This window comes from Cryptomeria japonica, chromosome 1, assembly GCF_030272615.1.
Source record: "Cryptomeria japonica chromosome 1, Sugi_1.0, whole genome shotgun sequence".
NCBI lineage: Eukaryota > Viridiplantae > Streptophyta > Pinopsida > Cupressales > Cupressaceae > Cryptomeria > Cryptomeria japonica.
In genome coordinates, this window is record NC_081405.1 from 397,757,766 (window position 1) to 397,774,843 (window position 17,078).

The following is a 17,078-nucleotide window of genomic DNA, read 5'->3' on the forward strand; positions in this document are numbered from 1 at the left end:
TCTAATCTCGATTTGACCTTGGTTAGTTTACCATGTTATAATGTTATAGTCAGATGTTATGATTATTGTGCGTACCTATTAATGTGGTTTTCACATCAATTCTTATGTAAGTTTATATGTTCTCCTGATTCATGTTATTAATCTCGAGATAACACTTTCATTAAATATATATATGTATGCTTGTGTGACTCATGGTTGTAGGAGATTGCAGGTACAGTATCGAATAGGTATGAGGTTCATCTCCACCTGGATTCACAGGTTTGAGTGTTCCTCATTGGTCCTTAGAGATTGGATTAGGTGGTCGTAAGATCCTCGTTTTACCCTAGTCGTGCTCAAGTAAGTGTTGTCAGTCAGTTTCCCTCTGTTTGGGTTTGCGGGTCGTGTATCTGGTTGGTTTTCTTGGGTTGTGTGCTTTGCGTGTGGTAAAATTGAGTATTTAATCCTTAGTATTTAATTTGATTAAATGTGTGTTTACACATTAGTAGTTAAGGGACTAAATTAAATAGGCCCCCTTTATGGATTAATCAGTAATTAGAATTGCTCTATTCATGTTTGTAGCAAGTTCAATTAAATGGTTAATTTTAAATGATGAATTTATTTAGTTTATGCATTTTGAAAGGAAAGATTAAATTTTATTCGAAAATAGAAATATTTTACCCTCCTTGGCATTTTAGAAATAGAAAGGTTAATTTCAATTAATTGAGAAAATCAAATTTTAAAAGAAAAGCAAGTTAGCATATTGAAATAGTTTAAAAAGAATGATTTTTCATATTATTCAAAAGAAAGTATTTTAAATCCAAAAATGAGAATTTTGGTCAAACATTCTTCCATTTAACCTAGGTTTGGAAAATATTTTTAGAGGATTATTTTTGGGGAGTTTTTTTTGGAAAAAATATTTTTGGAGAAGGATTTTTGGAGAAATTTGGGCATTTTGGGGGAAGAAGGATTTCTTGAGCTTGCAAGTTGGGCTCTTGATCAAATCTTTTCCAGGATTGCTGAATCAGGTAGGATTCTTGGTTATCTCTTTGGTTTCTTTGTGTAATAGAGATTGTTTGGTTTTTTTGAAGAAATCCGGTTGTATTTGTTGTTAATCCCATATATTTGGGGGAAAATGGAAGAGTGGTAATTAAACCTCCAATTCAAACCCTCCTTGCTTTCTTACCAAACCTCCAGATTAAAATTTTGGTTGTTCTCAATAAACTTTGTTAAAACTCCATTGAATGTTCTCAGATTTAAGTTTCATATTGGAGATTAGTTTGGAGTTTGGTAGATTGGTTGAATAGATTTGTGAGAAATGATTCTTTGCCCAAATATGGTTTTGGTTTAAAAATGTTTCCTATTCTAGTTCTGGTTATTCTAAATTTTAATATTTGTGAAAACCTGAGTTCTAGAAATTTATTTGTTTTCTTGGTCTCTATTTAAGACTACAAAAATTTGGGGGTTTTTGTTTTGTTTAAAGAAATTAAAAAAAATAAAATAAAAAAATTTATAAACCCCCCCACGTGGCAAGAAAAACCCCACCATGTGGAGAGGTAGCAGGGCTACCAGAGGTACGACTGCTACCAGTTGGTAGCAACGCTACCAAAGGTAGCGGCCAGGTACGGCTGCTACTAGTTGGTAGCAATTTGCTACCAATTGGTAGCAACACTACCAAAGGTAGCGGCTTGCTACCATTTGGTAGCAGCGCTACCAATGGTAGCGTGTGTTGTCAAGGGGTCCCGTGGAAAGGGAGGGGGCCCACGTGGGTACCCCATTGTTTTTGTATCTTTTTTGTTGTTAAAAAAAATATTAATATAATAATATTTATATTTTAAATAAAGTTTTAATTGTTATTTAATTAAGTCATTAATAATAATTGATGATTAGTTTATTATTAATTAATGTATATTTTTAAATATATATTAATTGTTGTTAATTTATGAATTTATTAATTAAGGTATATATAGTTAGAGATATATATATACTAATTAATATCTTAGGTCTGTATATTTGTTTAAATATATGCAAGGAAATATTTTGTTAATTTGGGAAATGTTTATCTATTTTTGGTTTCTTTAAATGTGTATTTCCTTAATCTGAAAAGTGTAACTTGGTTCTGAAAAAGATGAGTTTTGAGAAAAAAATTTCGATCTAGTATGAGAATGATATTTTATTTTGAAGAATAAATATCATATTTAAATTGATTAATGTTTATTTCATGTGAATTTGGTTTGAAAACTCATGATGACGCATTTATGTTATTTTATGATGCAAAACGAACTTTAGTGAGTTAGTAAACCATGAACGACTTGTACCTAGACAAGGTAGACAAATTGCTATCTAGTTAGACCTATTAGAAAACTGGATCGATGGTAATGTTTAAACGATATGGAAAAAGATTGTCTTTTCTAATTTATGCCTATGCATGTTAAATTTTTTGTGTTCACATTTGCTTAAGAAATGGCAAGTCCTTGATTGTGATTGTTGGATATTGTCGTATGTTGATTTGGGTACCTACTTATGTCCTTGATCTCGAGTTTTGATTGTTTTCTTGTGATGGTTTCGTATTCGGTCATGTCCTTTATGCGAGTGTTGAATGTTGGTATGTGGTTGACCATAGCTAGTTGTGTCTCTAGTCAGAGTACCGTCAATTAGTGTACCTCATTTGAAGACTTGTTTGACCAAGTGGGTATTCCTACCATATTGAACTTGGTATGCTTGTCTTGGTGTATACCTGGGTTTTAGGAGTTCATTGGATTATGGTCTAGTGTCATATGGGAAAGTGGCTTTCGAGTGGGGGTTGCACCCAAAGTGGTTGCAGGGTAAGAGTGATAACCTAAATATTAGAGAGTTTAGTTAATGAAAACACTAAGTAAGATAATTGTGCCTCACGCATGGGATGAGTGTTAGTACAAACTCGGCATGCAGTGAGAAGGCTTGAAATGGCATACCATCAACCTTGTCTTCACGATAGGATGTGTTGGGTCCACATGAGACTTGGATGGGCCAGAGGTTCGGAATAGGTTGTCAGGGTAACTAGTAGATGGGGCCAAAACCTATGGAGACCTAGCATGGTAACCATACCAAGTGATGTGATGACACTTGTCCCTTATGTTTGCTAGTGTGTTGGTTGTGTTGTCTTTGTTAGGAGCACTGTTGTGGAGTCGTATCTTGTTGTTTATGCCCTTATGAGAACCTGATATTCATGTTAGACCATGGTTTGCTTATGATGGGTTGTGAAGACTTAGTTTCATAGGTGCTCCAGTTGATCTTTGTATTTGCTTCTTATTATGTTCACTTGGATCATTTTCCTATTTAGGGATCATTCATGTATCTATTGGACCAATGTGGTCATATGCATTATTGGTTTATGTACACCTTGATGGCAGGATGTAAATGATGTGAACCTTATGTATTCTTGACCCTATTATTTTATCAGAGGGGTCTTGAAGTTGAGCAAACTCGGAGATGTAGCCCACTAGGGGTGAACTCCGATATCATTTCGGTGTTATGTGGTGTTTATGTTCTTCTATTTCCTTTTTAATTTAGCATGTATGGATGGCATTATGGTTAAATGTATAATGTGGATTAGATGATGTTGATCTTCAATTCATGTATGTAGTTATCTTATTAAATGCAGTAATTTTGGATCATGAAGAATGTAGATTCGAATAATGGAATGTATTCATTTATTGATAATGCAATTAAAGTATGCATTGAAAGTAGATGCATGACATATGTTTTAATGTAAGTTTGAACGTAATGTATGGTTAAATTATAATGGATGAACTTAATCATGTTATCTATATTTTTAACCTTAATGGATGAATTCATCATGTTATCTATAATTTTAACTTACCAAATGAATGTATCCTTGTTTAAAGTATTATAATGTCATTAAGTTAATCAACTTAATTGGATTTATTAGCGTGAGTTGAGTTAAGTGTTGAATTAAGTAATCACGTTGAGAAACTCTTTAGGTGTTATTTTAGTCTTCCGCTGTGTTATCTGAGTGTATGATAACTCATTGTAATATTATGTTGTGTTTAATATATATATATATTTGCACTCTACTCTTGTGTTTTAGCTTTATCCCTCTGGGGTTTCCTGGGGGGGCATTACAATAGCCCTATTGTCTAATTTTATCTTTGCCTTAAAATGTGCATGATAATTTAGTGGTTTGTCATTCATGAGTTTTATGGTCTTAAATTTTTACAAGTTTGAATCTTTAAGGAAGGTCAAACTTCTAAGATTTTTTACCTTTGGTTTAATAAGGAGGGGTGCGAAGTGTTAGTTTTTCCATATTATTAGGTCAAATTTTAAAATATAAAAGTTAAGATAGAGTCCTTTGGTATTTTGGAGTCTACTCCTAGGTAGATTTATTTTAAGAGATTTTTGGAGGGAGTTTTTTAACTCAAGCATAAAGAGTGTGAAGTCAAGGTATGGGTTAATCTTTGTGTTAGTTCAACAAGTCTAATAGCATCTTACAAAGAAGGGGAAAAGCCCTAAAATTTGTGAAGTTTTAGTTTAAGATTTGATGGCAGCCATGGACAAAGGAGAACTAACAATGAACAACAATTTGTAGCCATGTTGAAGGAGAATTATTCACATTGCATGCACAAAGGAAGTTTTGAAGGAACAAAGAGCAAGCAAAGACCACACATTGAAAGTCATCTATCAGCAAGCTACATGTATGCCACTGGTTTGTATCATAACTTGCACCTTTTGAAGGATTTCATTCATAAATAAGGTGATATTTTGTGTAGCAAGAAGTTGCACAATTGTTATTGGTTGCTCTTGTGTTCTTTCTTCATCTTTTCAAGAACTTTTATTTCAAAGTTTCTTAGGGTTTTTATCAAGAAATATTGGATATGCCATATATAAAATACCCTATAAATCCTTCAAAGAAGAACAAAGGGTAAATACAATGAACAAAGCTATGAATGGTCTGAGTTGAAACATATATAAAGACCAAAATAGGGTATGAGCTTCAATAGTCTTGATGGTGATATTGCTAAAAATAGTGATGAAGGCAATCATAGCGGGTGCAATCCAAGGGACTGAGAGGCAATGAAAGGATATTAAAGATAAAGCATGATGGAAAAATAAAATAGCAGTGAAGACAAAGGATTAATAAGAGATATCAAGTGGAGAAAATAAACTACAATAGATTAGAGACAAGAAGCTCTAATTAGTCATATTGCAGCAATATCACTTTTTTCTAAAGGTCTAAAAGGGCTTATAAGATTTCAAAGCATGTAGAGTAGAGAAATAACAACTATTTAGTAGAGCATCAAGGCATAAGACAAATACATCTTAGGTGCACAAGAGTAGATCAAAGGATATAGAATTCTGCATGGAAATGATTGTTCACTGTCATGTGAGATACAATCCTCGGTTCATACACAATCATACAAAAGAATACATGACAATGCATCCACAAAGGTAGTGGCCTTGAGGAATGTGAAAGACAGTGATTATAGTAGAAAAATAACTATGAATAGTCAAGGCACGTGAAGAAGAAAATTAACATTTTCATTCTCAAAGAGAGCATAGTGATTGGAGAAGCCTTAATATCAAAGACATAGATATGCAAATGACAATCATTGTTAAAGAAATAGATCCCACTGTTAAGGGTATCTCAGGGAAGTAATAAAACAATGAAGCAAACAATGTAAATCTTCACTCACATACAATTATGATAGACCAACAATGCATCTCTAAGCAACTCCTATTGTCAATGTATTGTGTGAGTCTTTCATATGAAACCTTAAGGGTTTTGTTTCAGAGCATGGATCTTTAGATGCATGTGCCATGGATCAAAAAAGGAAATTTTTTGCAGTCATTACAATATGATGGATATAACAATTATATACCAGAGAAGTATCAAAAGTAGTGAGCATGCATAGTTTAGGAACAACTGAAAAGACAAAGACAACTTGCATAGCATTAAAAGGATAGTCTTTCCAATGAACTAGTCCTATCCACGAACATGTACATTTATGGGGTTATAGAGAAAGAGGATTACAAGGTTGCCAGTAAAGGAAAGAAAAAAATGCATGCTAAGAGTCATAATGAAGGCAAATAATAGTGAGCAAATGAAATTACATTTTTGTTGCCATTCATGTCACAAGTATAGTGATCAAGCTATATGAAGAATATGATGTGCAACCCTAAGCCTTTTGACAGTAACCATAGATGAAGGATTGCAATCTAATGGATAACACAAGTGTCATTAGGTTTGCAGTATAAGACATGATAATACATCTCTAAAGTATGAGATAGAATCACCTTCTAAAAGCAACATGAAATCTTCATGTTGGAGGTGTAACAGTAAAGCAGCCCTTCATGATATAGATTAAAGAATCCATGAGGACCACAATCTACATCCAAAGTATAGAATGAGGTCAAAATGAACTTCATAAGGTTACAGTCCATTCAAGACAAAAGATACAGTATGATCAGCCTCATAGCATCAAAGACAATCCATAGTACAAAGTTCTCATATTTGAAGGTTGAAGATAGTCATACTTATATCTTGTCAGATATGCTTATGTTGAGCAATAAGACCTAAGGAGGATTCATTAAAAATTTAGGTAATGTAATCAAGTTACAACACTAAATAGTTTTTTTGACACAAAAGGGCAATGAAATGATAAGTATTGTCACTAGAACCTTATTAATAAGACTACTAAAACATATCTAGAAAAGAGAGACATAATGTAATGAGCATCAGTCATTGATAAGGCTATCATCAAGATATAAATCACATGTCAAAACCAAGCTTCAATGGTGTCTCAATCACATAAAGCAGTTGCAAACCTAGATTACAGTCACCTATGTATTAATCACTGTCAAAATGTCAAGAACCATAGAAAAATAATAGATACACAATGTATGAGGTAAATCTCAGCATGAGGTCAATAATACGGTGATTTTAGACAATAATCCCAGCTCTTCAAAGACATAGATAAAAGAAGACAATAAGAAAAAATTATATAAATAGTGATTTATATAAATAGTCATATAGACAATGGAGATAACATATGTGTTGCTTAGAAGGATTGTAGCCCTATAGTAGCACTTGTGAATGAAGACATAGTCATTGTACAAAACCTCATGACAGTGGATGAGCAGACTAATAGATAGTGAAATATGTAGAAGATGATGGTTTTAGTAAACAAACCCTACTCTTATCATTGTCCATTAGGTATGACACAAATTTACAATATTCCATTTGATCAGTAATAAAGTGCACCATGATGTTATTGATCCTCATTTTACTAAAAAAATTTCTCTAAATAAAGGGAAGTTTATTAGCTCTTAAGAACCTTTTTTGCCATCTAGAAAACAATGTAGTTGTTATCCTCATAATGTGACACTTGCTTGACGTTCACAAGATGAAAGATATTAGCATATTACAATGATGTTGGTCCACCCATCCATAAGCTTACTGACAATTATTAAATTTAGAACTTTTACCTTTATACCAACATTGTTCACCATAATATTTCTCTTCGTCTAGTTTTAATATACAGTCAAAATTTATCAAATCAAGAAACATTTACCTTTCCACTAAGAAGAAGCAATTTAGACATCATATGACTATCTTATAGAGCCAAACATAGTCATCATAAAGGCTTTTCACCATGAAAGCAAAACAGAGATATAGATCACTAAAAGATAACAATAAAGATCATAGTCATATTGATTAAGACTCAGAAAAGACAGTCAAAATCATTGAAGAAGAACCAGTGAAGCATACTTTGAAGTAAGGAACAATCCTTGAGGACATGACAATGGAATATATGAGTATAAATAAATGAATAGCAATCATAGTAATATATTAAAACTACATTAATATATTACAAAGAAAGAGCAAGTTGAAGGCAAGGAAAATGTTAACAATGAGATTCACATAAAGAAAAGGTCATGACAACAAAATATAAGAGAGAAATGCCTTCTTGGGTCTATATCAGATAAATGCAAAGCCTCCACAAAACTCATGCACACCATTATTTTGGGTTCACTTTGTTTTCTTTGTCTTCTCCATTTTACTTTCATAAAGAGCTAGGAGGTTTATGCATGATCATTGAAATCTTAGGAAGGAAACATTTTTAAGATATATTAATAATTTATGGTCCAAAGATGGATACAGTATATAGTGTAACCCAAATATGTCAAAAGACATTAATGATCACAGTCCCAGAGCAGAGTATAGAGCACTTAGATTATAAGGCATATCAGTCTTTGTAGCAACATTAGTGTTGCAGTCCAAAAGAAACAGAAAGAACAGTCTTATCAGGGGTAGATGTATTTTATTTTGAAAGCAGTCATAGCATCCAAATCCCAATGGGTTACAAGGTGTAAAGACAAAGAGATTGGCCTAAAGAGTTAGAAATACAGTGAACCTCATAGTAGCCATAACCAAAAATGACAAGAATAAGAAAAATGAAGAATGATATCATAGATTTTCATGACAATGAAAGGACACTTATAGTCTAAAAGATTGCTTCACCATGTTAAAATGACAGTAAAGAGAAATGATTTCATGAGAAGCTGATTCAGGACACTTAGATCAATCCACAATATAAAGGTATTCATGTGCCAATATTGACTATTAGAAGATGTGTTTAAGGGTTTGAAATATGGTAGCTATCAAAATATAAAGGATAGTTGATCATATATTTGAAGCATGGATGATCAAAGGTTCAAGTAAGCAGAATCTTTAACAGTGCCAAAAGAATCATCTACAGTAAATACATAGTAAAATTAGTCTTGGCATAGTTTATAAGGCTCAATCACCATGATGAACACAACTCATTCAAAATAAAGACTTGTTCATAGGCTTTACGAGCATCAAAATCAAAAAGTTACAGTCACTTCTTTGAATCAATGAATATCTCATTGTTATTACAGTCAAAAGAATGTCTTGCATATAAGTCTTAGTATCTAAGAGAAGAGATTAAAGTCATGAAAAACAAGAGGTTTTGGGAAATAGCAGTGATAAATAGCCTTCCAAAACAAAGAAAAGACACCTAGGATAGTTTCTAGAACAATCTTAAAGAAGATAGTCAAAGGGCTTCATTGAATAGTGAGGACGATAAGAGTAAGAAGAAAAGGGGCTTCTTAAAAGGATCACACCAAAACAATGAAGGGACCAAAAAGCTTTTCAATAGTAAAGACAACCTAAAGCCACAGATGAAAGACATACCTCTGCTAAGGAATAAGGTCTCAGTCACAATATAGATCTTTAAGGACTTTATATAGTGAAAGGAAATGAATTCTTTCTATCAAAACTCAAATGATCAAATATTTGACAAAGGTGCAATAATAAGAATAAAGGAATATTGAAAAGGTTTTATTGCCTCCAAAATATAGAGCATATCAAAGATGGCATACTCATAGTCATAGCCAAAGATATGAGTGTTGCAAGCTTAACAGTCAAAGCTAGAGTTTTCTGCCATGGAAAAATACAGTCACGTTGATTCAATCATTTCTCAGAATCAGCGAACTAGGTTTTTCTAATTTGTTCACATAAATTATAAAACAAGAGGATGAAAAAATCCAAAAAATTTCATGCAAACCTAGTTCACGGATTTTGAGAATTCTTCACTAGTCTGAAAGGATCAAATAATGGATTGTTAAAAGCAAAAAGAGGTACCTACAACCAAGGAAATGATAATGAATTGTATTCATGCCAAGTGCACATAATGATGATCTTACTCTCTATCAAAGGATCTCTATCACAATGATCAAGAATAATAGAAAGATTAGTTAGACGGTTTTAATTATAAAAATAATGAATGTGCAGCTCCATCTTCTTGGAGCACAAATGAAACAAAGAAATCTTATAACCTATAGCAACATAACAGTCTAAAGAAGGTATAAATGATCATAGATTCCATAGACAAGTGGTATAAAAGGTAAAGGAAATCAGAGATGATAGTCACAGTCATAAGGGGTGGTCTTCATAGCCCTTAATTGATCAATACCACAAAGAATGCAGCCATTAAGGATCAATCTGAGACAAAGATCAAATCAAACTATGAACCATCAAGATAATCAAAGTGCAACCCTTAACAAAGACAAATCACAGTGTTACATTATGAAAATGATAGCCCTTAGCACAATAAGGCAGTCCCAACCATCAAGAGGAGATAGCCAAAGGAAGTATGTTTAGAGAATACAGTGAACATGGCTCTACTAGGCATAATAGACAGTTGCAACAAAGACTAAAGGTCTACAACAATAGATAGAAGAGCATTGAAAGATAAAAGTATGAGGATGTAGAGACAGTGTCAAGCATGATTAATAATACCAAAAAAAAAAAAAAAGTTTATCCACTGTTAGAATAGATTTATGACAGAGATTAGGGCCTTTTTTGATGAAAAGGCTTAGGAAGCCATAGTCAAACTCAAAAAAAGAGTAAGACAATCAGATTTGAGATGAAGGTCTATAATACAGTCCAACATCAAAGATAGAGAGGAGCAAAAAATCTAGCAAAAGGGTCAAAGATCATTCACAAAAGACAATAGAGCAATCCAAGGAAAAAAATTAGTGATAAAGAACAAAGAAACTATCACAAAAGAAGTATAAGTTGCATCACCATGAGACAAGATAAGAATCATGAGCATCCATTTTAATAGTCATGAAATCACTACCCATTCATCATTACTATTAAAAAAAAAATAAAGATTTGTAGTATATAGTGCCTAATGGTCTTATGGCGATTAAGAAATGACAAGTAGAAGACTATTATAATTTGAAATCATGGGAGGGTTTTAAGGAAAAAACTCTAACAAATGATATAGAATCAAAGTGAAGCCCAATATAATGACACAACATGAAAAAATTCAATAGTCATAGAGATGTAAGGGTTATGGCATTGTTATTTTCCTTACCCAAGAGGCTCCATGGACTGCTATGTCATGACTTGTGGCCTTCACAAAATTGTGTCTTCGATTATCTCTGCTGATAACTATCATCATTGTTATGTGCCTTTTTATTCATTGCTCATTTTTCCATTGATGATTACAACTTCTCTATATTCACCTTTTATGATGAATTGATTTTTATGCTTTGTTGACAGTGCTTCATCTACTTTTGAACTATACTTTATATGGCTAATAAATGTCATTGTCTTTTCTTGTCATTCCATGTTAGTCATCCTTGGTCACTGCCTCTTTTTTTATACTGATTTGTCCTTGTAACAGTGTTGCACTGTATCATACCTTCCTTGTGGACTATAACTATCTTCTATTGACTACAACCATATGCTATCCTTGGTTTGATTAGAAACTTTATATCTTTCCTCTATCACTTTACTATCCAATAAATTTTTTTCCTATGCATTTGGGAAGTTGTCATTAAGAAACATTAGTTGCTCCAAATATTTCATAGTTTTGATAGCAATATCCTTTGTGAATGTTTGTGAATGGGACTCTTCTTTTGACAGTGAATTAAAATCATTGTATTGTTTACCATGACTGCTTAACACACATTGTTGCTATAGGCTTAGATCAAATGGATTTCATGAGACCACTACCTTTTATTGCTTGAGATCATGATTGTCCTACATATGATTGTCTTTTTTTAAAAGCCAATCCTTCTTTGCCCAAGGTCACTACTCCTTATAAATGGTATTCTCCTTGTAAACCATTTATTTCTTTGAATAAAGTAATTGGATTAGAAGAAAATATATTAAAACTAGAAATACCAAGTAAACCCTAAAAATCCATCTTAGATCTTTCAAATCAGTGAGCTCTTTCTTAATACAAAATACAAGGGTTTCTCAAAACAAAACAATGAATGCTCAAGCTAAATAAGTTGATCACCCTTTCAAAAACAACAAATCTTGAATTCCTCTTTCAAGAAAAGAAAGGAACAAAATAATGAAAATGTTAGGGTTTGCCTCTAGCAAAACCATACCTTGTTATTGACTTTGACTACAATCTTCTCTTTCTTGGCTTTGAACTACTCTTTAACTGCTCCTAGGAGCTTCCTTATTGCCTTTTCTTGAATAAATCCTTGCATGAATTCTGGAGACTGTTGTTTGGTAATGGAAGAGGCGATGCATGTTATTAGAATACTTTTTCTATTTTCCATGATAAAAAGGTAAACAATGAAGCAGAAACTCATTGTGAACTCAAAGAAACCCTAATGTGCAACATGGAGATTATAATTTTAAAATTTAATTTCCCTCCTTATTGCAAAATAGGCTCACACTTGACTCAACTACGTGGTAAAAGGCTTTGTTGGAGATTTTTGTGACTTATGTTTCATTCATTTTGACTATATAAACCAAAGGCATTTAAACTAAACTTTACCCTTATGTTTCATTCATTTTGACAATATAAACCAAATGCATTTAAACTAAACTTTACCCCTTTCAACAATTTTAAAATCTCTTCCACATATTACCTAGGAACACATGACCCTATGTGAGCCATTTTTTGACTAGAAGGGGAAAAATTGGCTTAACAAACATAAGAGAAAGTTTTGTTAATTAAAAGAAAAATCCAAACAAAACCTTGAAAATACTTGGTCCTATAAAATAATTAGCAACCTTGAAAAACATTATGGGAGTAATGTTTTTAAGTAGAGAGAGTCGCTAAAATAATTAATGGAATAAAAATTCACGACTTCCCGCCATTCCTTTGCCTTTGCCATCTAATATTAGAAAATGCATGTTCTTTTTTTAATTTAAGATAATTGAAACAAAAATTTAAGTGTTTAAGATAAACTATTAATTATATCTTTAAAAATGTTTTAAAGTGCCCTCTTATGTAGTAGTGTTTGCATAATTAATCATTTAACTAAAACACACACACACACACACACACACACACACACACACACACACACACACACACACACACACACACACACACATATAATTTGATGTTTAGTTGTGTATTTTATCCGATGATCAAATTAGTCATTTTGATTTGTGTGACTAATTATTTAGTTGTGTTTTCTTACCCGATGACCAAATTAGTGATTTATTTAGTCATTTATAGCTGAGTTGCAAAAATAACTAAAATTTGGTCATTTTTACTTGTCGTGACTAAATTTTTTAGTCACTTGGTCATTTATTTGCCATATTTCTACTAGTGTTCCCACCCTATAAGGGTGGACTTAGAATGTGAAATTTTGGCCCTATATGCCTCACTAAATACTTTGAGTTTAGAAACCATAGACTCCATGTTACCTTTAGATACTTCCAGTAATAAGGTAGTATCATCAGTGAGTTGGGTATTGAGTAAATCGGTCTTATTTGGGAGGGTAATTCCTCTGACTTTGGGAGAGAAGTTACACTCGCTTAACAAATAGTAAAGCGCATATGAGGAAATAACAAAGATGACAGGGGGCAGGGGGAATCTCTGTCTAATAGATCTTCCTAGCATGAATACTTGAGAGATTGATCCATTGATTTCAATTTGAGTTGAGGCATCCTTGAGGAGAACTTGAAAAAACTGACAAAATTATTTAGGGAACCCAAAAGCTTCCAACATCATAGTGATGAAATCCTATTCCACTCTATCATAAGCCTTTTCAAGGTCTACTAGAAACATGACAAATTTTTGATCAAAGAATTTAACCCACTCCATAGCCTCCCATCTAGTGATGAAATTCTCTAGGATATATCTACCTTTGATGAAGCTAGTTTGGGTGGCACAAATGAACTTAGGGAGAATATTTTAAAGTCTGATGGCTAGAATTTTAGCCAAAATCTTATATGAGACATTAAGAAGGGTAACATGATGCCAATTCTTGATCAAAGACTTATGCCCATCCTTGGGGAGCATCTTGATGAGACCCCTATTGATATCAGGGCCTAGAGAGCCTTGTTCTATGGCCTCCTCATAAATGTCAAGCAAGTCATTAGCAATCTAGTAAATATTAGCCTTGTAGAACTCAATCGGGAACCCATCAGGACCTAGGGCCTTATCATCCTTGAGGGTGTTGATGGCCTTCTTAATTTCTTTGATAGTAATAGACCTATTGAATTTAAGCCCATCATCATTGGTAATGAGCTTAGAAATAAGAGTGCGACATATCTCCCTAGCTTCATGGGAAGAGGGTGAGTCCTCAGAGGAAAAGAGGTTTTGTTAAAAGGATTAGAACTCATTCATAATGCCACCAACTTTTGAAATATCTCTGTCATCAACCCACAACCTGTCAATCTTCTCTCTAAACTACTTCTGCTTCAGGGTATTGAAAAATAATTTTGATCCTTTGTCGCCATGCTGCATCCAATTACCCCTAGCTCTAGTCATAGCCCCCATCACCTTCTTATGTTGGAGCTTCCTTAGGTTGTCTCTGGCCAGAGCCATAGAATGAAAAAGACTAATGTTGTTGAGGTATTTATGTATCAACTCCTTAGCTTTCTGTAGATTTTTTGAGATAATCCTCTTTGTGAATCTATGATCTTTTGCCTTCTTCTTACCAATGGTCATTAGTAAATCTTGCCAGCTACAAAAAATCTTTTTCTATCTCCTAATGCTTGAGTGGGAACCCTTATTCCATTTATTAAATTGTCTAATAATGTAAATAGCAGCAAGGACATCTTGATCCTCCAACAATCTGCTATTCAAAATAAATCTCTCACTCCCAACAACTCTAGAAGGAACATTATCCCTTAAACAAAAATGAGTAATGATGGGACGATGATCAAAAAGTGAATAGGGTCAGACCGTCACAGAGCAACCCCAATTGTCAGACAAGAAGGTGAAAAAGTCTTTGTTGGCATAAAACCGGTCGAGCCTACAATATATTCTTTGTGACCTCTCTGGTAATTGCACCAGGTAAACCAGATCCCCTTATAGGACAACTTCATCCCTTCTAGGGGGTCAAATAACCTCTTCAATCTCTTCATCCTTTCCCGATAAATTCTCTCACCATCTTTCCAATCTAAGATCACACCACCTAGTTTGTCTTCTTGATTTTTGACCAAATTGAAGTCTCCCCCCAGGAACCAAGGAATGTTAGGAAGGGAACACAACCGCTGCCAGAGATTTGATCTATCTCTGTAGTCATTGGGAGCATACACTGTGCAGACACCAAACATAGAGTTGCCAACCTTGAGGGAGACCCAAGCAGCCCTATTACAAGGAGAGTAACTAGAATTAAGAATGGAGGCCCTCCACTTGGAATTGATCAGAAGCACCACCCCTCCCTTACCTTTATCATGTTTAGTGCATATCTTAATTACATCCCTCCATACAAAATTGAGATTGACATCAAGGATGAAATTGACAGCCCTAACCTCTTGCAGCATAACAAAATCCACATCCCTATGATGACTGAGGAATATCCCAACAATGTGTTTCCTATCAGGGGATTCCAGTCCCCAAATGTTCCAGGATATGCATTTCATCATACACCGGTGAAATTACTTGGATTCCTTGGCACTCCTAAAACTGCTAAAACACTTGGGGAAGTTGTCCTTCCCATTAATCTTTTTATGGAGAGGACAGATCTTATTCTTAGAGCCTCTAGGTCTGCCCCTTTTATGCCTGGGACATGCATTGGGATTTCCACCTTCCATTTCCTCAGCTTCCTCACCATCAGTCTCCCCATCATATACAAAATCCTTACCATGATCAACTACTTGTGACCAAGATGTTGGAAGTCGATTCAATCTCCACCTCAGATTTGTGGATGTCCACCGAGACATTATCCTCAGGAGCATTGCAATGAAAGATGCCAAGATTGGAAAGGGTGGGAACATTATTAGGGTTGGCTTTACTAACCGAGGGGTCAACATAAATGATCTCAAAGAAAGGACAGTCATCATCTGCACCAATGTTAGTCACAAATGAGGTAAGAGCCATATCATCAAAAGGTTGGGGGGGGATTCTCCCCACCCCTCAGGGATCCACAGTCTCCCGACAATAAATTGATTTCACATTCAAGGGTGGATTTCCAACAAGAATGTCAAATTGGTTAGAGACCAAAATGGACTCTGGATCACAGGGGGGGAGTTCCTAGCCCTACCCAGCTCATTGGTGGCATGGTCAAACACTTCAAATTCTTGAATAATGGATTTAACAAAAGAATGCTTGTTACTCTTACCAGCAAATTTAATCTCAGGCAGATTATCAAGAGCATCATCCTCCATGTGACCCACAGTAGAACCAGTCTTGTTATTCCCCGCTCCCCTAATCTTCTCTGGAGCCAATTGTTGAGTATTTTTCCTCTTATTTTTTTTAGATCTATGAGTCACCATTTGAAAACCATCTTTCTTAGGCTCTTCGAGTTGATATATTGCTTCAGAGACCGCAAAATGGAGAGGGGGGTCAACATTGAAAGCACCAAAAGCCATTAAATTCCTAAGCATGGGAGGCTCTTTGGGATTCTCTTGGGGAAATTCAAACATGGCCTTATTAATGACTTCCCTCAGGGAGCCAAGTTTATGAATCAACATGAGGATTCCTTGGGTTTTGAGGCCGATGGGGGAGGGTTCTTACCATCCTTATTGATAATCAAATTACTACCATTAGGGTTTTTTGAAACCCTTCTCCTAGTTGACAAAATGGGGCAATTTTTCCTAATATGTCTTTCTCTCCTGCATAAGAAATAAACATTAAGCCCACCAAGGGTCTCAATAAGACAAGAAAATGGGATCTTCATCAACCTTAATGTTGATGAATCTAGGGATGTCTCTACTTGGGTTAATAGAAACCAGGACTCTGGCATCCAAATAAGGAACAAGGTTGGATGAATAATCCATCCTAATAACTCTATCAATGGGTTCCAGGATTTGTGGTATAAATTTCCATAGGATGGGTGGAAGATTTTTTATTTGAATCCACTGAGGACAAGAAAGAGAAAGGATTTCTTTATTAACCGTATCATAAGAATAATTTAGGGCTCAAAAGGTGGATTTCTCGACAGCCCAGAACTACTTTTTGATTAACTCCGCCTGAGATTTGCTATCCTTGAAAAAATAATGAAGAAGCCTTTTTGAATCATTCGACAAATGGAAATGTTATAGCCTAATTTTTTTATTCCAAACATTTTTAAAGCAGTCATCCATGAATTTCCTGGTAGGGCATTTATCTACATCCACTACCGTAAAAAATAAGCAATAT